Here is a 22819-nt window from a genome sequence, read left to right on the forward strand (position 1 = left end):
TCAGGCCCTGGCCAGGCTGTGCATGGCTGATGCTGCCTGCCCAGACAGTGCTCACTCACATCCTCCCATGCTCAGGGATCCAGCAGGGGTGCACTGGGAGAAGCTGCTGCCTGCTGGAGCTCTGTTTCCTTAGCTATGGGAGGCAGGAGGTATTTCAGGAAGGAGGCAGGCAGGTGCGGGGAGCAGCCTCCCTCCTGAGGCTCACTCACCCTTCCTTTGCACCAGGACTAAACTGCCCAGATTCCATTTTCCAGGTGCTTGCTCGGAGACCTGAATCCAGCTGGAAGGAATGCCAAGCGCCCACGGCCAGGCTGAAATCAGCACATAAGGTCTGTGCCCTGTGCTGTGCCAACAACATCGCTGGGCAAGTGCACTTTAACCTCCTCAGGTGTGAGCTTCCATCAATACCCAGGGGATAATCTCCCCCTTGTTCTAGGGATGAAAAGAAATTCATTCCTCCTTTTGAAGCATGAGCATAATGTAATGATAAGAAAAAAATCCTCCAAGGAAACAAGTAATTCTGTCCTGGAAGCAGTCTGCAGGTGAGAAGGTCTGAGGCAACATCCAGCTTATGCCACTACCAGCTATTCCCAGCCCTGTTTCCCAGTGCCATGTTCAGACCTGTCCACACTGCAGAGCCCCATGAAGCCCCACTGGCTCCCTTACGTATGCAAGGGAGGTGAGGGCTCTCTTCCATGGTTGCCTACAGGCAAACCCTGGACGAGGGCTTGTGAGTTGTGCTCGCCACACCCCAGCTGGCCCGCCCATCCTGGTGGGAATCAGCCAGCATGGGGACATCCTGGGATTGCTGTGCCATGCTAGGCTGGCCTGCTTGGGCACACAGACACAGTCGTGTTGGCTCCAGGAGCAGGAAACAGCAGCTAAAGGATGTTTTCATACTCACACCCACCCCAAGTCTGCCCCTGGCCTGCACAAGCTGCAGTTTTCCAGGGACATACACCAGCTCCACAGGGATATTCAAAGGCACATCCCTGGCTAAATGCCACACCTTTGCCAGCACTTGGCTCTGACGCTGGGCGACACAGGAGCTGCCCAAGAAGAAACTACAAGCCTTTTTCTTTTCAGATGAGCAAAGCAGTCTTTTTCTCCAGTCATTGTTCTCAAGTAGTCACCATCTTGCCTGAAAAGTGTCTAGACAAACTCAGCCTGAGTCCCTGAGCCTGCCTGGGCTTTACAGCTTACATAGTAAAAGCCGTAAGAAATGGAAAAGGGGAATTGCAATTGGGACCATCACACAGACAGCAGGATGCAGTGCTACAGCTCCGACTATGAAGCAGCTCCCTGTGCTGCATCTTCGTGCTGCCTCCGGCTGCGGCTCCACATCTCTCCTGCACTGCTGCAGGGTTTAAGCAGTGCAGGAAGGAGGTAAAGGGCTGCTCTGCACACAGAGCTGGAGGCTGAGCCACACGCTGCTTGTGCTTCCCAGGTGTGTGGAGGGACTTAAAACCTTGCAATGCCTAAGCCCTTGTAAATCCATAAGAAGAACCTGTAAGTATCTTCTTGGAATGAAGTCACAGTCACAGAGGCCCAACACATATTGGAAAATGAAGGATTTTTTCTCCTTGCTTGGATTTCTCTGGGTTTACCTCTTGGTCTATTCTGTTCAGTTCCATGCAGTTCAGTTCTGTTCTGTTTTCTCTATTCTGCTCTATTCTAGGCACAATCTGGGCCAGAGTTAGGAAGAAACAAGTATCTCCAAGGAATGGCATAGGCACAGGGTAGGTTTTCTCAGCTTAGTGTGATCCTGATGTTTTGGCAGACCAAGGGAGGGGGAGTGGGTGGTCAGTCCTTTGGGACTGGGCTAGCTCACCAGCAGCAAGGTTGCCAGCTCTGCTCAGAAGTCAAGATTTCCCAGCAGCATTTGCCACTTTAACTGATGGAGCGTATTGGTTTCCATTATGAAGGAAGTTCAAAAGCAGAGTGACCAGCAGGTCAAAGGAGGTGATCCTGCCCCTCTATTCTGCTCTCATGAGACCTCACTTGGAGTACTGGGTACAGTTCTGGTGTCCTCGACATAAAAAGGACATGGAACTGTTGAAACAAGTCCAGAGGAGGGCTACAAGGTTGATCAGGGGACTGGGGCACCTCCCGTATGAAGATAGGCTGAGAAAGTTGGGGCTGTTCAGCCTGGAGAAGAGAAGCCTGTGTGGAGACCTCATAGCAGCCTTCCAGTATCTGAAGGGGGCCTATAAGGATTCTGTGGAGGGACTCTTCATCGGGGACTGTAGCAATAGGACAAGGCGTAATGGGTTTACACTTTAACAGGGGAAGTTCGGGTCAGATATAAGGAAGAAATTCTTTATTGTGGGGGTGTTGAGGCACTGGAATGGGTTGCGCAGGGAAGTTGTGAATGCCCCACCTCTGGCAGTGTTCAAGGCCGGGTTGGACAGAGCCTTGGGTGACATGGTCTAATGCAAGGCATTCCTGCCCATAGCAGAGGGGTTGGAACTAGACAATCTTAAGGTCCTTTCCAATCCTAACCATTTTATAATTCAGTATGTCAGAGAAGCCATGGCTTGTGCAAAACACAGTCTGCACTTGCTGAGAAGTAGTATATTGGATATTGGGAACTCAATGGCAAATCACAATCACAAGTAATTTTAGGAAAACCTACAGATCTGTTTCTCCCACAAGCCTCTGCCTCTCAGCATTTGCACAGCACATATTGTACTAAACCAGCACAGTCCTCTCTGCTTTTCCTGAGGCAGACAGTGTCACCTGCTGCCAGGCAGCAGCCAAGCCTCAGTGATGCTGTAGGACTGGTGCTGGCTTGTCTGGATTAAGGGGGCAAGCTGTGTGACTTCTCCACATCACACGTATTGCTGGGGCTGAAGGAGATGACAATGAAAGAGATTTGGAAATCTTTTTTTTTTGTTCAGCTGTTCCCTAAAGTTTTAGGCTTCTATTGTTTGCACTATAGTAGCTTCTAGAAGTCACCAGTCAAGGAAAAGGTCTCATTTATAGTAAAGTTTTATCTAAATGCACCGTGTTGTAGCCCACCTGTGCTCTGCACCATGCTCCAGCAGAGCATAAATCATCTGAGTCCCACCTCAGGCTTGGGGAGCCTGAAAAAAAGAGAGACACTAAGGGAGACACCTGGTTTTCACCCCCTGGTTCCTCATGTCTGTGAGCTGTGCCAGCCTGCTTCCATCTGTAGTATGAAGGAAGGTTCTTAGCTGACAGTTCATTACAGTTTTGTTCCCTGATGCTTCTCCTGGTGGCATTTATAGCTGTGCTTGTCAGACTGGAAGGTCCTTTAAATGGCAGGGGCTTGTACTTCTTCATCCTGAAAGAGATTAAATGAGCCCAAAGGAGCCTTCAGTGGATGCTGCAGAGCAACACTGTTTACTCAGCATCTGGAGAAGCCACAGATGTGGGTTCCCAGGCTCCCTATGTAAGGCGGCAGCAGTGAAGCACCTGGGACTTCCCTGCGGTTACATTTTGTGCCATTTGGGATAAAAGGTGCTGTTGAAGTGGCCGTTACGTGGTAGCCAAGTTCCGGGTGTGTACCTGATCACTGGTTGTGAACAGCGGTGTCCAGGCGAGACACCCAGTATCGCACCCCTGGGTGTGCTGCCAGCCGCTCCTCCAGCATAGGGTACGCTGCCTGCATCCTCACGGACTGGAGAGATGACGAGCAAGGTGGAATTCTTAAGCAAAATCAGGCTCTCAAAGCCCCTTTGCACCTTGCTGGCTCAGCTCCCTGGTCCCACCTGCCGGTCACTCCCGATGGCAGAAAGGCATGGCCGCTCTGCGGAAATAAGACCCCTAGGAAGCCTCTTAGCTACCACCCCTGCCACGCAACTGAGCGATGCCGCAGCAACGACAGAGGCTTTGCACAGGCTGTTGAGGTCTCAAACACACCCACCCATCCATCCCCCTGCCGCTGTGTGTGAGGGCTGCCCCGTGTGCCCCTCGGCGGTGGCTGGCTGCCCCGAGGCCCGTTCCGCTCCCCGCGGTGGCACACTCCCGGCAGCCACCCCGAGGAGGGGCTGATGCAGCGGGCACAGCCCCAGACCCAGAAATAGCCTGAGGCGCGCAGACCCGCACCCAGCCTCTCCGCCGGCAGCTCCGCGCCGCCTCCCGGTACAGAGAGCAGGGGCCGCCGGGACCTCTCCTCCCCGCAGGGATGCCGCGGGCGCATGGTAGGCAGTGCGGCGGGGGCTGCCCGACCCCATTTCGGGCCCGCAGCTCCGGCCGTGTTTCAGCCTGGCGGCCGGCAGCGCAGGCCCCGGCGCCCGAGCACCTGTGAGGCGGGGGGAGCAGCCTGGGGACCGCGGCCTCTCCGCCGCAGCGGGGCGGGCGGAGAGGCGGAGCGGCGGCGGCCCCGGCCCCTTCCCCAGCCGGTGCCGGGCCGAGCAGCCAGCGGCCGGGCTGTGCGGGGGGGCGGCGGCGGGCACAGAGCCCGGAGCGAAGCGGGGCCGGGACCCCCCAGCAGGTCAGTCCGGGACGGGAGGCGGCGGCTGCGGGACGGGAGCCGCGGTCCGAGTTGCGGAGCTCAGCCGGCGCCTGCCGCGGCAGCAGGCGGGGGCCTTGCGGGCAGCGGGGCTCCAGCGAGTGGTGGCCCATGGGGCTCGTGGGGTGCAGGATGGGTCGGGGGGTCCTGCCGGTGGGGAGGCTGGGGAAGGGGGTTGGGAAGACGCTCCCTGCGTGGGGCTAGTCCTGGCCCCGCCGCGCTTAGCTGCGCCTCCCTGCTTAGCTGCGCCTCCCTGGGTGGGCCTGGCTTTGGCACTGCGCTGCGGGATGCTCACGGCAACTTGCTCGACTCCCTGGGCGGGTGTGCCAGCACCGCCTTGGGCAGCACCCGGGTGCAGCTCGGGAGGACGACCTGCGGGTCCGGGGTGCAGGGGCGGGTTTGATTTGTTGCTGTGGGAGATTTCTAGGCATTTGGCTCTGTTTAGACGCTATTTTCTTGCCCTCATAGTGGACCACACACGAAGTGGTTTTAACAAATGTTTGTCTCCGCCAGCCTGATGGGCGGCTGAGGCCCTGTGAGGTGCAGGGGCTCCCCTGTGCTCCTGGAGTAAGTCAGTAGCAACAGCAGGGAATGAGTCCCAAGCCCTCAGTGTCCTTTCCCAGGGCACACGCACTGGCCTGCACCGCTGTCCTCTGATACGAGATAATAGTGTCATCCCACCGCTGTGTCATGGCTTGTGTTTGGTTCCCACGTTATCCTGGCCACAGAATCCTCCTTCTGAGAGCCATACCTGACAGTGTCAGAAATGCTTCATGATAGCAGGGTAGATGAGGGGGACATCTCCCTGTTTCTCTCTCCAGCTTTGAGAGGCTGATGCCTCTGAAAGGGCTGTCAGGTCAGGATGAGCTAATGCTCTGGCTGAGCATCTCTCCTGCAGTTTATGACTTCATGCAGTTTTGTCCATGGATCAAGGTCCTTGTGTTCTCTCTAGTTTGCTTCCCCATCCTTTCTAGGAGCAGTGGTGCTGCACACTGTGTTTGCAATTCAGAAACCTCATGAACAGAATGAGTGTTATGCAGAAGAAAGAGAGACCTTTGTCTGGCTGGCAGATGTTATTTCTGCATGAACATCTTTTTCCTTTTAACTGTTTAACCACCATCTCCAGGATTGATGTACATAGCTGCCCTCTTCCCTTCTAGAAAGTTCGAAGGGGGAACAGGAGGTGAGGGGAAAGCTGTATGGGCCTAACAAGGTATGAGAAAGCACTTTGCCCCATGTTGGGGTTTTACAATGCTGTGTGACAGGTCAGGCTGCTTGTCTGAGCAGTGGAGTGAGGGCAGAATGTGCCATTTGGGATAACAGGTGCTATTGAAGTGGACTGAGATATTTGTTCAGAGTGGAGAAAGTGTGGAAAAAAACAGAAGGCAGAAAGACTGCTCCTGAGACCAGACCTGAACCTTGGCCTTGCTGCCTTCCCTGCTACCCTGCAAAGTGGTAGTCAGGGCTGGGCAGCAGATGGAGAGGGAAGCAGAAACAGCTCTTTCAGGAAGGATTTTCTTAAGTAGCCTGGCAAACAGCCACTGGCAAACAAATAAGTAATAAATAAAAGCAGGGAGGCTGCCGCACCCCTGCAGCCTCTGACTCCATAGGACGTATGGGCTCTCCTGGCTTCCCTGTAAGTTTAAACCTCTGCCTTCTTCCCATGACAGCATCTTGGCTCCTGCAGCTCCATCTGAATGCCTTTCAGCTTTTTTATTTTTCTCTGTGATAAAACTGGGATCTGTGGCTGCTCTTCCCTGAAAAGCTTTCCCTGAGGTTAACTAGTTCATCCCTGGATTGGTGGCTGCTGACAATGGCAAACACAGGGTGGTCCTGCAGATGGGGACAGAAATAGCAGTGCTTGCTGGGGACGCTGATCAGGGGTGTGTGTAGGCCCTCACAGATAAATACTGTCCTTCCATGCAGAGGCCCAAGGGAAAGTAAGGCAGCTTCAGAGCTGACATCTGCAGAGTTGTAAAAGGAGGAGTGTCCCTGCTTTAAAATATTCCTCACAGGAAATACTCCCATCCTAACAGGCTGCGAAAGCTTCCCCAAGGCAGCAAGGAGAGGGAGAAATGCTTCTAACACCTACAGGTGATTTCAGTTGATATTAAACTAATCAGTCACCTAAACTCTTAGGCAAGCATCAGTGTGCTGTGCAAATGCTGACACCTCATGACTCCTATAGACACCAAAGCCTTATACTGTTGTCACTCTGCGTTTGGTGAAACAGCTCTTCTTACATACTTTAATTGCTGTAAACACGTTTGATATACTTAGCCCTAAATTTGAAGGAAAAGCTGCATTGCTGACGCACTGTGCTCAGAGCAAAAGCAGGTTTGCTTCGGGGTTGTTTCAGGACAAGAGTCTCCACTCCCAGTTTCCTTCAGCTATGGCTTGATTATGTTCAGTCCCTAACCAGCTATCAGATCCCTCAACATCAAGAGATCTTAGAGCTTTTGAGGATCTCACTTGGCATCTACCCGGACTTTAAGATGCCTAAACATCTTTTTGAAGCTGGCTTGAAGTTATTGCTTCAAATGTAGTTGGGACTGATAATTAGTCTGTAATCACACCTTGTTATTAGGTGGGGACAATGGCAGCAGGTTGCTTACACTATTACAACAACAATGGGCCAGACTGTGCCAGTTAATGGTGCACAGCCCTTCCCACCACCCAGGCCACTATTACTGCTGGTTAATGGGTGAGACTGGGCATGGCATGTCCCCAGGGCCTCTCTGCAGAGGCAGAGGGAAGTGGGGTGGAGCAGTTTGGCAGGGGGCATGGGCTCCCCTCTCTCAGCCCGCTGACCTGGTCCCTGCATTACCCTCACCTCTGTGGTGGTTCCGCTCTCACTCGATCTCACACTTCCTCACCAGGTTTGCTTTTTATGACTCATCTTCGTGGTTCCCAAAGCCCCAGTGCTGTCCTGCTTTGCCTGTCCTGGTACAGCCCTCTCTTAGTGCATGGTTGTGTTGGCATAAGAGCTGCAGCCGTGCTAAGGGCTGCAGAGAAAACCTCTTTGGCTGAGGAATTGCCTTCCTAATTGAAATTACTGTAATGCTGCCCAGCCTCTGGGGAGCATAAACACCACTGTATGGAAGTGTTTCTACGCCAGGATCAGTTGTGCAGTTCCCAGCAGAGTACCCATGAGAAGCTGTGGCATTCATTTTGACCAAGGAGGGGCTTCTATGCTGTTGTAGTTTGATCTCAAATAAAGATATGTCTAAAATGGAGTTCTAAACAGAGGAGAAGGGATAGGCTCAGTGCTCCTGTTCAGTGGGAGCATGTGAAAGCTTTGGGTGACCCGATTATCCTACCCCCAGCACCAGCATTTTGTGTCTTGTCATGTGCAGATTGTGGGTGAGCTGAGAGGAAGGCAGGGTCTGAATGAGCTAAACTTCACTGCACCCGCAAGTGCTAAAAGGCAGGTTGTGAGAAGTGGGAAAACATGTCATTATGTAATTTAGAGTTCCTCCTAATAGGGAGAGGAACGGGCTCTGGCCCTGGTTCACTGGGAGTACTTATTGTTAGCTGGAAGATGATGGCAGAGATTGACACAAGGAGCTCCTTAATGTGCTGTGTTGGAGAGTGTATGGGAGACTGAAATTCAGATAAGGTAGAGGTGGGGAGTTAGGGCAAAACCCAGGTTTGGAAGGATAGGTAAGGAGCAGCTCCCAGCTGTAGGCCAGTGAGCTCTTCGTACCCTGAGACAAGACCTGGGGACACTGCGTTGGCCAAGCCAAGGTGACCCTACCAGAGGAGTCCCCTTGCTGTGCTACTCACCCAGCAGGTGACACACACTAAGATGACATGCCAGAGAAGTGGCACAGGTTGAGTGCTGAGGTGTTACATGAGGGCTGGCAAGCTGATGGGTGACTTGCAAGGCTTGGAAGCGGCTGACCATGGGCCATAGGGCACAGGTGTCACTGGGACAGCCTCCAGTAGCCTGGGGCTTGGGACCTATCTGGCTGGAGGACCTGGTTGCATCAGCAGGTTGAAACAGTCTTCTTGGCGTGGCTCTGGCTTGGAGCAGAATCTTCATTTTGAAGATAATCAAAACCTGCCTGGACATGACCCTGAGCAATCCCCTGTAGCTGACATTGCTTTGAGAAGGAAGGCTGGACTAGCCTGTCTCCCTTCAGCCTCGATGATTCTGTGATTATTTGTCCCATCTTGAAGTCACCATGGGGTAACCCCCAAGGCAGCATTAGAGAAATGACCAGAAATTCAGAGGCTTGCCAAACTCCTCTGTACCTGCAAGCAGGGGTCTGGAGGTCTATACATGGGTAAGAGACTCCCAGGGCTTGCAGGCTCCAGGCTGGGGACTTGAACCATTCCTTCTGTTTCTGAGCTGCTTTTGTCAGGGAGAGGTCACAGATGGCAGGACTCTGCAGGAGGAAAGTATAATGGCAGAAATGGCACAAAACCAAACCAAATTTCATAGACTTTAGTGTAAGTTTGATCTGTGCCTTGTTTGGCTCCTGACCTGCATCTGAGTAGGAGGATGGATTAGAGTCAGGATTTAAATTAATGATCAGAAAGCAATGACTTAGGTGCCTAGTTTTAATCTTGCTGTATTTGTATACTTCTACTCTTTTCCTAAGGACAAGTTGCTTCTCAGTGATAAGTATGTATGTTGTGGTACTTAGGGCTGAGCAGGAGGCTTCACCATGCTTAAGTGAGTGGGTTTTCAGTGTAACATATGGTTATTTAGGTTCTTAATGTCTACATTTCTTGCATTAGAAAACGGTGAACGACACGTTTCTTTCTTAGATATTCCTTCTTTATTTATTATAAATTTGGTCCAGCTATATTTCAGTGGAAAATAAAATCCAATTCAAAATGCAGAAAGCAAGCATTTACAAAATGGTTTCTAGTTGGTTAAATAAACCAGCTTAAAATGTGTGGGTCCACAAAAGCAAAAGAATAAGTTTATGAAAGCATTATTTGTATATGTAATGAATTTAATGATACTGTAGTAACATACTGTGTTTCATTACTACAGTACTATATTATAGGAACAGAACTTTATTATAGGAGGTATAAAATATAGCCAGTGATATAACCTGACTATTTCTGGCTTTCAAGGATTCAGAACTAGTAGAGATTATCCTCTCTCATTTCATCTTCATCAGGCTTGGGAAGGGAACCAGGCTGTCCTGCATTAACCGCAGTAATTTTCTGAATTTTAACTAAACTAATCAGTACTAAATTAATTGAAACTTTTTACCCTTCTGCTTTCAGAAGGGTTGCTGCTGTCAGAGCCACTTTTGGAGTTGATCAGGCTTGAGCTCCAGGTGCTCAGCTGCTGAGCAGGCCTGGCGGCAGGGACACTGCATGAATTTCCACTGACTTATATTTGACTGCCGAGAGTGACCTGAGGTCTCAGCATGGAGTTGTTACCACTGCCGGGTTCCAATTGGCTGTCTTTTAATTTAAAAAGTTTCCAGTTCACACAAAATCTGATTACTTTTAAGTCAGGTAAATGTTTCCAGAAGTCATCACTCCTTCATTTGTTCTGGTTCCAAGTCCTCTTTATTGCTCTTTCCTTTCCTATTACACTGCTGCTAATCTTCTCATCAGGCAGCTTCATTGTGTTTTGCTATTGGGAGATTTTCATCAAGTTTCATTTTTCTTTCATCCACGTTTTTAATTTCTTGTGTTTTCTTCCATGAAATTTCATCAAATTCTTCCTTGTTCAGAAGCAAGCAAACAAACAAACAAGCAAACACAAACAAACAAAACCCAAAGCGAGTACTGTTAATAACAGCCGCAGCGGCTGGGCCACCTCCTGAAGACAGCGCATTTTAAAGACTTCCAGGTTAGTTCAAGTCATAGCAACGGTCATGGGGGGATGTTTGGGATGTGCTGGGTGGGGATGCAGGCACGGAGAACAGGTTGTACAAAACCAGGCGGAAAGCAGGCTTCTGGACTGGGGCTGGGCCAGGACACCCAGCCACTGTGAAAACCCCTCTGTATCCATGTTGTATCCCTGAGCATCTCTCCCAAAATGGACACAGAGCCTGTCTGATTCTTGCTAATTGTGGCAGGGCTTCAGTGGCTGCTGGGGTGCGGAGAGGCTTGCAGTGGCTCGTGCTGGGACATGGCTTCCTGTTTTGGCCCCAGATCTCTTTGGCCAGCTGTATTCCTGGTGCCAGCACTGCTGTGTCCAAAGTACTCTGGAAGGACAAGGACAGTCAGGCTTGGGGAAGCTCCTTTTGTAGCCATCTGCTACAGTGCCTCATGTTTAATCTCCTTTCCTTTTCTCTTCCCTGTGAGCATGCAAGCCATGATGCTGTGGAGGGCAGGAGATGGCTGCATGTGGACCCCACAGTGCTGGCAGGCTAGCAGAGCAGTTCAGGGATTGCCAGCCCTTCCCCAAGTGCCAGCTTGGCTACGTGGCCCTGTGTGCAGGGAAGGCAAACTTGTGCAGAGAAACCAGAGACAATTTCTCTGCCTCCCTAACACTTGCCACCCTGATTTTTTTTCCTGTTTCTCCCTGATCCCAGATAGCTTTTTTCCAAGGCTGACTTGCCTATGGAGCGTCTCTGGTGCCTGCTGTTGGATGCGGCATATTTGAAAGGATGCGAGCTGCCCCAAACCTGCCAGCCTGGGCAGTGTTGTGCACTTCCCCTTGCAGCGGGAAGAGCTTGCATGTCCCTTCATGACCACACCACTACCAAATCTGCCATCTGTCTCACCACATCCTCTGGTGCCTCGTGGCCCACAGCACCTCTCCTGCTGATGCCTTGTCCCTTTCCCAGCCTGGCTGCTGAACTTGTCCAGATGTGACACTTCTTTCTCTTGCTGAAGGGAGAGAAGCCATTTCCTGTGTTATCCTCCATCACATCCATCACTCCGGAGGCCCTTTGCCAATAGGCATGGCTGGAGATGGGCAGGAAGACAGGGCAGTGCGTGCAGGCAGTGCCAGCCTCAGCACTGGCACAGCAGAGGCTGTGTGCTGACTGTGCCCTGCTTACCTTTGTACACTGGGCCATTCACCTGTGGTAGGTGCATGTCAGGGGGAACCTGAACCCCACTCCTTGCCATGCATCTTGTCCCATTCCCACTGGTTTGGAATGCATCAACGTGCCCATCCCCATAGCCCAGTGATTTCACTCTTATCTCTGATGCTCCAGGGCCATTTGACTCTCCAGGTCCTCTTCATGGGGGAGACTAGAGCAGGCTGGTGGGTGCGAAGGGCTGTCTGCTCTACCCTGCTTGGCTCTGCCCTGCCCTGTAGCACATACCTGGATGAGGCTGTGCTTTGGTGTCCTGGGCAAGGGGAATTCCCCAGGGGGTGATGGGAATGATGGGGCCAAGCTGTCTTCTTGGTGTGTGTGAGCACCCATTGCGCTAGGAGGAGGCTGGAACAGTTGGTGCTTTGCAGAGCAGCATGTCTGCAGCTCCACGTGTGCCTGAGAGAGCTGCCTCCCCTCCTGGTCACCGCAGCAGCAGCAGCTTTCATCTGATCTTCCCTGAAGGCTGCATGGGCTGCAGAGGTGGATGGATGTGTGCCCCAGCAACCAGGAGACACTGACTGCATGCTCCCTCCACTGCCCAGTGAAAAGCAGTGCCAGGCTGGCCCGCCACAGAGGCAGGATTTGGTGGGAGGGCAAGCGGCTGGCCCATGACCCAGGCAAAGTCAGCTCAATCTGGTGCTGAGACTATGAGACGGGTTCAGCCTCTTCCCTCCTCCTTTTCAAGGACCAAATTTGCTTGCACACTGGGGGAGAGGTTGCACTGTAGTGGGTCCCATTTGGATGCATCCTCAGGGGATGGAGGTGGCTGAGCCAGGCCTTGGGGAGCACCTTCTCTCCTTGCTCTCCTGTTGCAGGCCCATGTGTTCACCATCAAAGACTTCCCCTTCCCTTTTATGCACTATTGACTCAAATAGGTATGCTGAGAGCTAATCCCTCTGGTGTGGCTGGATGCAGCTAGCACAGCAGCTGCCGGGGCCATCCTCGCTTGTGCAGCCCTGTGGTGCCAGAGGCTTCGCTGAGCTGCCAGCTCCCACACTCCCAGGGCAGCGTAATTCATCCAGGTTGTCTGGTGTTACCTGGATCAGCTCAGAAGCTGGGCAGAGGTGGGAGGAAAGCCTCGCCTGGGCCAGGGTTGGCAAGCAGTATGCTCGTGGGCTCCTTCCTGCTGCAGCCCAAACCTCGCTTTGCTCCTGGCAATGAGCACAGGCAACAGAAATGTTCTAGCTCCAGAGATGCTCTAAAATCGTATGTGATGTGTGTGTGTGTATATATATATGTATATATAGTGTTGTAACTCACTGCTCTCAGGAAGAAGTGTTTGTGCTTGCAGAGAGGGGAGCTGGGCAGGGCAGGAGTATTTCTTTGCTCCTGCAGCAGAATCGGTTGTGGGGAACATTGTGGTTGCTTGAAGCTGGGAAGGAGCGAAAGTGGGGAGGCTGGCCCCTGGGAGGGAGAGTGTCATGCTGCCCACCTTATACTGGCCCCTGGGAGGCTGTGGGATGAGGGTGCTCAGTGTCAGGCTGCCCCCAGGTCCTTATCCAGCAGCAGTGGGCTGCGGTGGAGCAGAGCCGGGCCCAGCAGTATGGGTGCCAGACCTGTGCTAATCTGCCATGCACCCGTGCTTGGCCCCTGTCACACAGCAGGCTTGCGGGCAGCAGCAGTGAGGAGGGCTGGCTGGAGCTCAGCAGCAACCATGCAGGGGACTTGAAATGCACCCACTTTCTCCACCAGCTCAGTGGTGGGGTTCCCTGCCATCCCCAGGAGTGAAATGTCATCCCAGCCAGGCAGGACACCATGGCACAAAGCCACCAGAGTTGCCTGGTCCAAGCAGTGCAGTACTGGGCTTCCCACTCTGTGTGCCTCTCATGCTCTGCCCAAGTCCTCTTCTTGGCATTCTTCTTCCCTCTGCCCCAGGTCAAGGTTCTCCCCTCTCACTGTTGAGAGCTGTAGCTGTGCTGCTTGCTCCCATGGCTGGCAGTCTCTCTGCAGCAGGTGGCTTTATAAAAGGCAGCAGATAAACCTCCCACTTTTCCTCTCCACCTCCCACATCTCCCCGCTTCCCAAAAAGCGGAAGGGACTCTGAGAGGAAAGAGCTGCCTTTTCCCTTAGCTCCATCCTGCTTTTCCCCGCATCTCCAGGCACTACAGTGCTCCTGGCACATTGTGGTACTGTGAAAGATGCCTCTGACCCACACTGACAGCTTTGGGCTGGCCCCTAACAGTGTCACAGCTGCTCCTGGGTTCCATATTGGTTTCCACGAGGGAGTGTTTTTCCCAGTGGAGGTGGCACTTTACTTCACAGAGGTCTTAAAATCCTCCTCTGTTTGAGCAGTTACTGAGTGGTGGCATGACCCATATGCCACCACCTCTGCAGCCTTGCTGAGAGTGCCAGGGGAACTGCTGCTGCTGTGCTGGCTGTGCATGGGAGCACCATGCCATGGTCTTGGTGTTAATAACAACAATAAACAACTCAGGGTACCCTTTGCAGGGAAGTTTAAGCCTTTCCCTAAGGCCAGCTGCTGTGGTGGTCCTCACAGGCATCAGGGGCTGGGAGCTGTCCTCATCTGTACATATCATTGTTAATTAATTGTAAGTGCAGGGGTTGCTCTGGGGACTGCAAACAGCGTTCAGCATCCCTGTTCAGAACAGGGACCTAGTGGTACCAGGGAGCTCTTTACTGTTTTCCTGAAACAGTGTTCTCCACATGTGTGTGCATGTGTGTATGCTGAGAGCCCTGTGATGACTCCCTGCCCCTTTCCCACTTGTGAACAACCTGGGTCTTTATCCCCTGCAGTCAGCTTCTGCTTAGTCACAGAATCACAGAAAAGTTTGGATTGGAAGGGACTTTTAGAAGTCACCTACTCTAACCCCCCTGCAATGACCAGGGTTATCTACTAAATCAGGTTGCAAAGAGCCCTCCCCAACCTGACCTTTAATGTTTCCAAGGATGGGGCATTTACCACCAATCTGGGCAACTTGTTCCAGTATTTCACCACCCTTATGGTAAACCATTTCTTTCTTATATCTAGTCTGAATCTACCCTATTTTAGTTTAAAACCATCAGCTCTTGTCCTGTTGCTATCAAAACATCTGTCCATATCTTTATTATAAGCCCCCTTTCCTGGCTGTCTGCTCGCACAGACATCACCCACCAGCAGCTGAGCGGCTCCCTGCCCTTCGCTTGGGCTGGACCTGGCCCAGGTCATGCTTTGCGCTGAAGACTGTTGGTTTAAGCATTATCGGAGGACAAGGGTGCGCAATGCAGAATGAGTGTAAGTCCCTGCCCTGGGCAGCTTGCAGCCCAGTTAGCTCCTATTTGCTTGGTGTTTTGCACACACAAAGTACAGTGTGAAGGGCTAAGCCCACTGTGTGCACAGCAGGGTGTTGAAATATAAACCAAACTCAGGTTAGAGCCAGCCTGCAGTGGTGGCTTAGTCAAATGTGGCAAAAAGGGCTGGGGGTGGGAGGAATAAGCTCTGCTTGGGTTCTTCCTTCCCAGTTCCCATGGCTCCAGCAGCTGCTGCTCACACGTGTGGAGGAAGTGCTGGAGAAGTGCTGCTCTGTGCATGGCATTGGAGGAGGTGCTGGCCGAGACAAACCTCCTGGCTGTAGATTTCACTGTAAGCACCGTTTGCTCTTGGTTGCCTGCGGTTTGGTTTTATTCTTGCACCAAGGAGCGCTGCAGCGAATCAGTGCTGCCTTCCTGAGTCCAGAGCATCCCTCCTGGAGAAGGGTTATGCAGGTGGCTGTTATACTGCAGAGGAAGGCCACAGATGTCATCCTGTGGAGAGCCCCACTGGGGGCCAGGGGCTGGGACACCTTGTTCAGAAAACTCTTACATGGAGCTTACTCTGTCCTAGTGCTAAAATGCATCCACCCTGCATCTGCACAGTGGTGCTGGGGGGGGGGGGGGGGATGGTGGGCAAGGAGCTGGGGGCAATGTTGCAGCCACCACAGGGGGCTGTGACAGGGGAGGTTTTTGCTCTCAAATGCTGTGTTGGCTTCAGGTGAGTCCTTGGGGCAGCATGATGCTGCACAGGCTTTCCCAAAGGTGGCTGCAACCTGCCAGTCCTGTGAGCAGAAAAACTTGCTTGACTCCACCAATGGTGTCACAGTCTTGTGCTCCTGGTGGTGGTGGGGCAGGTTTGGGGTGGTGAGTGAGGAGAGAACAGTGGGGAGGACACACACTTTTTTTGTCCCAGGAAGAGATACCTCTTGCCTCATCCTGCTGCCTGTGTATTGGGTTCCCGTGACTCTGCATCGTACCTTTCTGTGAGAAGCACTGGGGACAGGGGCAGCAGGCTCACCACTGAGGGGAAGGGGCTCACTGTAGGATTTGCATCCCAAGGACTCACCTTAAACCAATACAAGCCATGTGTGCCCCTTGGTGGGAGAACAGTGCCAGAGCTTACAGGTGGGGAAGATGATGTTTATTTACACGGTCTTTAAGCAGGGTTATTTTACTCAGTTGTGCACACACAGTTTGTCATTCATCCCACTCACTCCCGCACTCATACCCACAATCCTCATGAGCACCCCAGTGCGTGTGGGTAATGTGGGGACAAGGGATGCTGGCTGTTGAGTCCTCCTGACCAATCTGGGTATTCATATCTTCATTATATAACAATGACTGACCTCAGCCTCTGTAGCCCACCAACTTGGTTGCCACTTGTGGTGTGGTTCTCCTTGTTTAGAAGATGTGTCTGGTTTCTGGCAGGCTAATGGGACTCACTGGTGTATGTTCTGTATGAGGCAGCTGCCATCCTACCAGTGATGAGATAGGGTCTTCTGCTGCTGGCTGTCTGTGCCGTGGCCTTAGCAGAGTGTGAACACAGCATTCATATCAGTGTTTGTGCTACCAATCTCTCTGCATCCAGCACCTTGGCTTCCTGGCGAGATCTGGTTCCACTCTCTGTGGGTCACAGCCCTGGGGACATAGGCACTGTCACAGTGGGGGTACTCTCCAGTGCAGGCAGCTGCCCAGAAGATGCTGAAGGTGGTGAAACAGCCTTGCCCAGGGATGCTGCTGACCCACACCTGCTCCTCTCACAGGCTACAACCATCCCCACCTTCTCTTTGCTTTTTGGACACGGAGGCCATGATCTTGAGAGGGAAGGGATTTTGGAGGGGTGTCTGTGCTCCCATCTCCTCTGTGCTTATACCCTTTGGCAATGGATATGGTCTGTGGTATGCCTGTTCTCCCATGCACTGAGGTAGAGGGATGGAGATGTCACCATGCCCTTTGGTGCCCAAACTGCTTCCTCTGGGGTGTGTGCTGAGCTTGGTGCAGGGTGTTGATGATCCTTTCCCAGCCCAAGGTCATTTGTTAGCCATGCTGAGTCAGTGGCAGTGGCTTGGGTTTCCTGGCCTCCCTGTAATTGCAGCCCTGCAATGTCAGTCACTGCAGTCCCACAAGCTGGAACACCCGAGGTTTGCCTCCCTTCACAGTCCTGAGCACACCAGGGTGCGAACTTGATCTTCCCATTATGGCAGTACTTGTTCTCCCCTCCTGCAGTCTGCCCACATCTCCTTGTGAAGGAAGAAGGATGCAAAGGCAGTCAGGTAGCTGGGATACTTAATTTCTAGAAGACACAGCTTGGCTCCTCAGCCTGGCTTTTCTGCTGGCTTTTCACGGCCACAGACATCTCTATCAGCAGCCTCATGCCCCAGCTGCCACCCACCAGCCAAAATGAGTAATGCTGGAGCAGAACACCAAGGCTGGGTAAGCGCAAGCATGCTGAGAAGCCCGACTTAGTCATCTGAGAGCTCCCAAGACTTTGTTTTGGTGTTTTGCTACTCCAGGTGTCCGTGCATCCCCTAGTAAATGAGTTTGCTGGCAGGGTGCTTCACGGGAAAGACAAATTTTGAGCAATTGCATTTGTATTAAAGACATGCCTGATTTTTAATTGGAAATCTGATTCTCTGGATTAGTGCCCACCCAACCAGAGAGGAGAAGCATATGCTGGTGTATCAACAAAACAGGGCACTGAATATTAAAGGCAAACCTTACACACTGGAAATGCTTCATAGAAATAACACAACAAATCCCTTTCAATGGTGAATCTTTCATGTTCACTGTGCATTCGCAACCGTCAAAAAGAGGAGAAAGAAGGATTGCTTTTCTCTAATACTCTGCATGTTATCTGACCCTGTTTTAGCATCTTTCTTGTAAGTAAGACCTAGATTAGGTAGAACATATACTGTGATTTCCGCCTCTATGTTATTGCCTCATTTTCCCAATCCTGCCCACTCCTGTGTTTCTTGCTTACTGCCGTTGCTTCTCCAGGACAGTGGCTCCTCCAAGGGATGCCTGTCTGTCGTTGGCATCTAAAGGCACTGCCTCATACACAGCTAATGGGAAGCTCTCCCAGCACCTTCTGGAGATGAAGGTACCCACCAGCTCTGTTACTCACAACAATATTTCCTTCTCTGGCCCTTAAAGACTGAGGAAAGCACAATGGCAATGGTGTAGTTTGGAACAGGAACTGGTCTGGTGATGCTGTGGGGTTTGTTTGGACTTTTAAGATACGATTGCAGAGTGCTGTCACTGGAAAGTGGCAAAATGTGGAATACACCTGTTGTGAATGTTTAGCTTAGGTGTTTCAACAGTGACTAAGTCTGACCTGCAGTGTCTGTGTGGTCTCTCACTCTATACTGAGTAAGGAATCTCCTCCAGTTGGAGGGAGGTCAAATATGTCCTACAGGTCTGAGTTTAAGCTGTTCCCAGTGTACGAGCAGAAATCTCTGTTTGCAGTTTCCGCTGCTTGTACTGTTCCTAGAATATTTACAAGATTTACTTTCAGCTGGTTGTTCCCAATGGTTATTTTAATGGTAATGCTGCAGCTATATAATTTGCATAAGCTTTTCTAAGAGCAGCACCATAAAAGGTGAGATCAGCTGCAACAGCCTAGAAAAGTACCAATTTGAGTATTTGGAGGTGGCTTTCTATGAGTATCTTGGCGTGAAGGGACAGCTAAAAGGCAAGAGAATGAGCTTGAAATCAGCTTCAGAGGAGTTATGATATCCTGCAAGGACTGCGTTACACTATGACATGGTGGCTCCTTTGGGCAACTGACTTGGAGGTGCCTAAGAGAGAGGGGACAGAACTGAACTGGTGGCTTCAGGTGTCTTCTTCTCCTGCAGTTTCTCTGTGCAGTAAGACTGTGGCATTGAGACAGCAGTGCTGGGTAGGAAAACAGGAGCTGGTTGGGCTGCCTCTGTGAAGGCTTGTGTGCAGGAATGCTTGGAGCAAGAGACACTAGCACCATATCCAGGAGGAACCCATTGCTTTTGGCCACCAGGAGCAAAATGTCTGCTACTGAGGGAAGGGAGTATTGACAAGGATTTGATAGGGAAAGGCAACCTGTACAAATCCTTATGAAAGTCCCCTTTCCCCCACCATCCTCTGGCAGGATGTGCCAGGGGTGTCTAGGAGGAAGCTGCAGGATCTTACTGCTGGATACTGGAGTGGTGATGGCAGAGAAGGGATTTGGAGGTTGCTAAGAGTGTGTTTATTTATTTGCTGAAGGTCCAACAGCTCCCTTGGTCAGAGACACACTCTCCGTGTTAACAGAAAGGCCATTAATTATTTAGCAGCTGAAAATGCCAGATGGCAATGGCTCTGCTGCTTGCGGGAAGAGGAGGGGGAGGGAGATGTGCACGTGGGGGGAACAGATTGAGAGCATCTCCATAGAAAAAGGCTGACCCCAGCCAGAGGTCTCAGTGGCCCAGGTGTTTTTGGAGCTGCCTGATGACAAGTAGGAGGCAGGCAAGCCAGGGCAAACAGCTGCCACTAGCCAGAGTGGCCCGCTCATTTCCCACAGATCTCCCCTTGCTGGGGTTCCCCCTTCAGGGATTGTTATCCTAATGGGGCCATGCTGGGCCTCAAAGTACTGGACTGGGAGGTAGGCCACAACCTAGGGCACTACAGGAAGGCTTTGCCAGCCCAACCCTCACTTCACACCTAACTGCAGGAATGGCACTTCAGTCCCAAGTCTGCTGGGGTGCCCTTTGGAGCAGTAGCAGCTTACCTCAGTTGTTTTGGTAGCCCCACTAATGGTCAGCTGTCCCAGCTTGGCCATGTTGTCTCCATACACCATGGACTGGACAGACCAATACTTATATGGCTAGGGACCTCTAAGGAGAGCTGAAGATGCTGTAGGCAGTATGGGCAGATCTGTAGCAGACGCTGAAGCTCATGCCCCAGGTAACAGCGCACCACATGCACTGTAAAAGGGACTCCTGTGAGTCTGCATGTCCTGGGCATCTTGATGCCTGCACTTCAGCGGCTTCTGACATCACTTCAAAACATCTGTGCAGGTAGCTGGATGCCAGCCTAACCATTGAGTAGGGTGAGCCTCTGTCTGTGCTAGGTTCATAGCCCTGATCCAAGCACCCCAGCCACTCTTTCAGTGGAGATTTGTCTTTGGACTGGCATTTATGCTTCAGAAATGAAGAAAATAGGAAGTCACCATCTCTCTGTGTCTAATTTGAAAACTGCAGGCACCAAGAGTAGTTCTCAAGCTCTTCAACCCTCTTCAGAGCCTGGTTTGAGAATCCCTTGGGAATCCCTGGTGTCCCACTGATTGCATTTGTCAGGTTTTCAGAGCCTGGTTTGAGAATCCCTTGGGAATCCCTGGTGTCCCACTGATTGCATTTGTCAGGTTTTCAGAGCCCTTTTTTCCCCTGTGTCAACTCTGTGTTTGAAAACCTCCCTCTTCCTCAGTCATTCCTTCCCTGGATAAGGAGGTCAAAGAGAGTCAGTCTCAGACATGTAACCTGTGTCAGCTCCTCCCTCAGCACCCCTGTCCTACCTGCTTTGCTCAGCTGTGGGGTGGAGATGTCTGGGCTTCTGAAGAGCTTTAGGGCAGGACTAATCTCTTTAAGCAAGAAGCTGCATGCATGGTCTAAGAGAGAGCGGCTGAGGCTACAGCAGTACACATAAAACCACGTGCTACTGTAGTGTCCCATCTGTCACACTGACACAGCAGAAGTAAATGTTTCCCAACAAAAGAAAATCTGTGTAGAGCTCAGAAAGATCCCCTTTCTAAGCCAAGGCATTTTGTGTGTGCTCTCCCTGTGCTCACCAACGACCTCCCAGTCAGGTTTCCTTTGGTGTTTAAGAAGAGTTGATCCTGTCTAGGAAAAACGACCATAAACACTTTGCATCTCCAGGTCCCTGGAGGTGCTGTCTGTCTTTGCATTCTCCATTGCTTAATCGGACTGTGACTCCTGCTGTTCTTCCATCCTGTTCGTGTGGGCTGAGAGCATCCTGCAGCAGGGATCAGCTGTTGCTGGGTGACTGCAGGGGCTGCAGCATGGTCCCTGTTGTGACTGGAATATAGATAAAAAGGAGGGAGAGGAAATAATGCCCAGTGGCTTGCGTACAAGGCTCAGAGGAGTGTTAATAAGTATGCGTGCTGAGGTTTCATGTGGCCTTTGCAATGACCACAATATAGTGGTAACAATATACTGTGCTCAGCATGTCTGCAGGACAAGGCACTCATGTAACTCCTTATAAACTTTAGGCTGGCCAGATGTTCTTGTCAGGAGCACAAGTCCCCAGGAATAGGGATGTAGAATAGCTGCAGTTGGAAGGGCCCCCTTGGAGGTCATCTGATAAATGTCCTTGTTTGGGACCAGGCCAACTTCAAAGCATTGTCCCGAGACAATGCTTCTTTGTCTATCTCTTCCTACCCCCCACCAGTAACCTCTGTCTTCCTCTAAGCAGGATTTTTAGCCCTCTAGAATTACCTGCCTAAAAAGTACCAGACATATGGTACATCTACTTTGAAAGGAACAGAGACACCCATCTGTCGGCCTGACCCAGTCTCAAGGGAGGTGTATTGCCTACCAGGGGCACAGATCAGGGATGTTGAAGAGAGGCTGACTGCTCTAGTAAGTCCCATGGACTATTACCCCCACTTCTAGTGATCCATGTGGGTGCTAGTGGTACAGATAGCAGTAGCCCGGAGAACATAAAGAAGGATACAGAGCCCTGGGAGAGGTGGTTAGGGGCTCTGGAGCTCAGACAGTCTATTCATCAATTTTCCAGGATAAAGGGGAGGACCTTAAAAAGGTTAGGAAGATTGGCCAGGTTAATAAATGGTTAGAAGGGTGGTGCCATAGTCAGGGGTTTGGGTATCTAGAACGTGGGACACAATTTAGGAGGCCAGGTCTACTGGGGGCTGGTGCAGCTGGTCGTGGTTTTGGTAGGAGGCTTGCCAGACTGGTCAAGGAGGCTTTAAACTAGATGTGTTGGGGAAGGGGGGCATCATTCCATCCCAACACACCCAGTCAGTTGCAAGCACCTGTAATAAATGCTCAGAGCAATGCAGAGATATTCCAGCCGCTCCAACCAGTGAGCTGGCTTCATTTGGAGCTCGGCTCAGATGCCTCTATACAAACGCCCGTGGCATGGGGAGCAGACAAGAGGAATTAGAAATGTGTGCACGTCTATGGAGGTATGATATAATAGGCATCACAGAAACATGGTGGGATGGCTCCTATGACTGGAGTGTTGGAATGGAAGGTTACAGGCTCTTTAGATAAGACAGGGTTGGCAGACAGAGAGGGGGAGTTGCCCTTTATGTTAGGGATAGGCTGGAGAGTATGGAACTCTGTCTGGGGACAGGTGAGGAGTCCACAGAGAGTTTGTGGGTCAGGGTTAAAGGGAATATAGCTATGGGAGACATTACTGTGGGGATCTGTTACAGACCGCCTGATCAAGAGGAATCTGTGGATGAAGCACTCTATAGACAGATAGGAACAGCCTCACTCTTGCAGGCCTTGTTTTCATGGGGGATTTCAACCACCCTGACATCTGTTGGAACGATGGTACAGCCTGGCACAAGCAATCCAGGAGGTTCCTCAATTGTGTGAAGACAGCTTCCTTCTACAAGTAATAGAGGAGCTGACAAGGAGAGGTGCCATGCTTGACCTTGCGCTCACCAACAGGGAAGGGCTCGTTGGAAATGTGATGCTCCAGGGCAGCCTTGGGTGCAGTGATCATAAGATGCTCGAATTTGAGATCCTCAGGGCAGTGAGAAGAGCGTGCAGCAAGCTCACTGCCCTGGACTTCAAAAGAGCAACTTTGGCCTCTTCAGGAACCTGCTTAGTAAGGTTGCATGGGATATAGCCCTAGAGGGCAGGGGGGCCCAAGACTGTTGGTTGATATTCAAGGATCACCTACTGCAAGCTCAGGAGTGTTGCACCCCAACTAGATGGAAGTGCAGCAGGAGGGCCAGGAGACCTCCTTGGATGGATAAGGAGCTGCTGAGGAAAATTTGAAGGAAGAAAGAGGCTTATAAAAGGTGGAAGCAAGGACAGGCAGCCTGGGAAGAATACAGGGATGTTGT

General features: G+C 51.6%; 1 protein-coding gene across 2 annotated transcripts in view; it reads left to right on the forward strand.

The window, feature by feature from the left end:
- The first annotated feature begins 3905 nt into the window (after nt 1-3905).
- The window catches only part of TMEM63C (transmembrane protein 63C), a 34849-nt gene continuing 15935 nt past the window's right edge, over nt 3906-22819 (forward strand). The window contains exon 1 of one of the 2 annotated variants that reach the window (XM_062636137.1): nt 3906-4166. The gene's annotated coding sequence lies outside the window, so the exon portion shown is untranslated. Of the gene's footprint in view, nt 4167-4364; nt 4460-22819 lie in introns of those variants that run through there. The other variant, XM_062636139.1, reaches the window with a different exon arrangement.

This window comes from Pezoporus occidentalis, unplaced genomic scaffold (assembly GCF_034315485.1).
Source record: "Pezoporus occidentalis ecotype Australia unplaced genomic scaffold, CSIRO_AGI_Poc_V1 ctg47, whole genome shotgun sequence".
Classification (NCBI taxonomy): domain Eukaryota; kingdom Metazoa; phylum Chordata; class Aves; order Psittaciformes; family Psittacidae; genus Pezoporus; species Pezoporus occidentalis.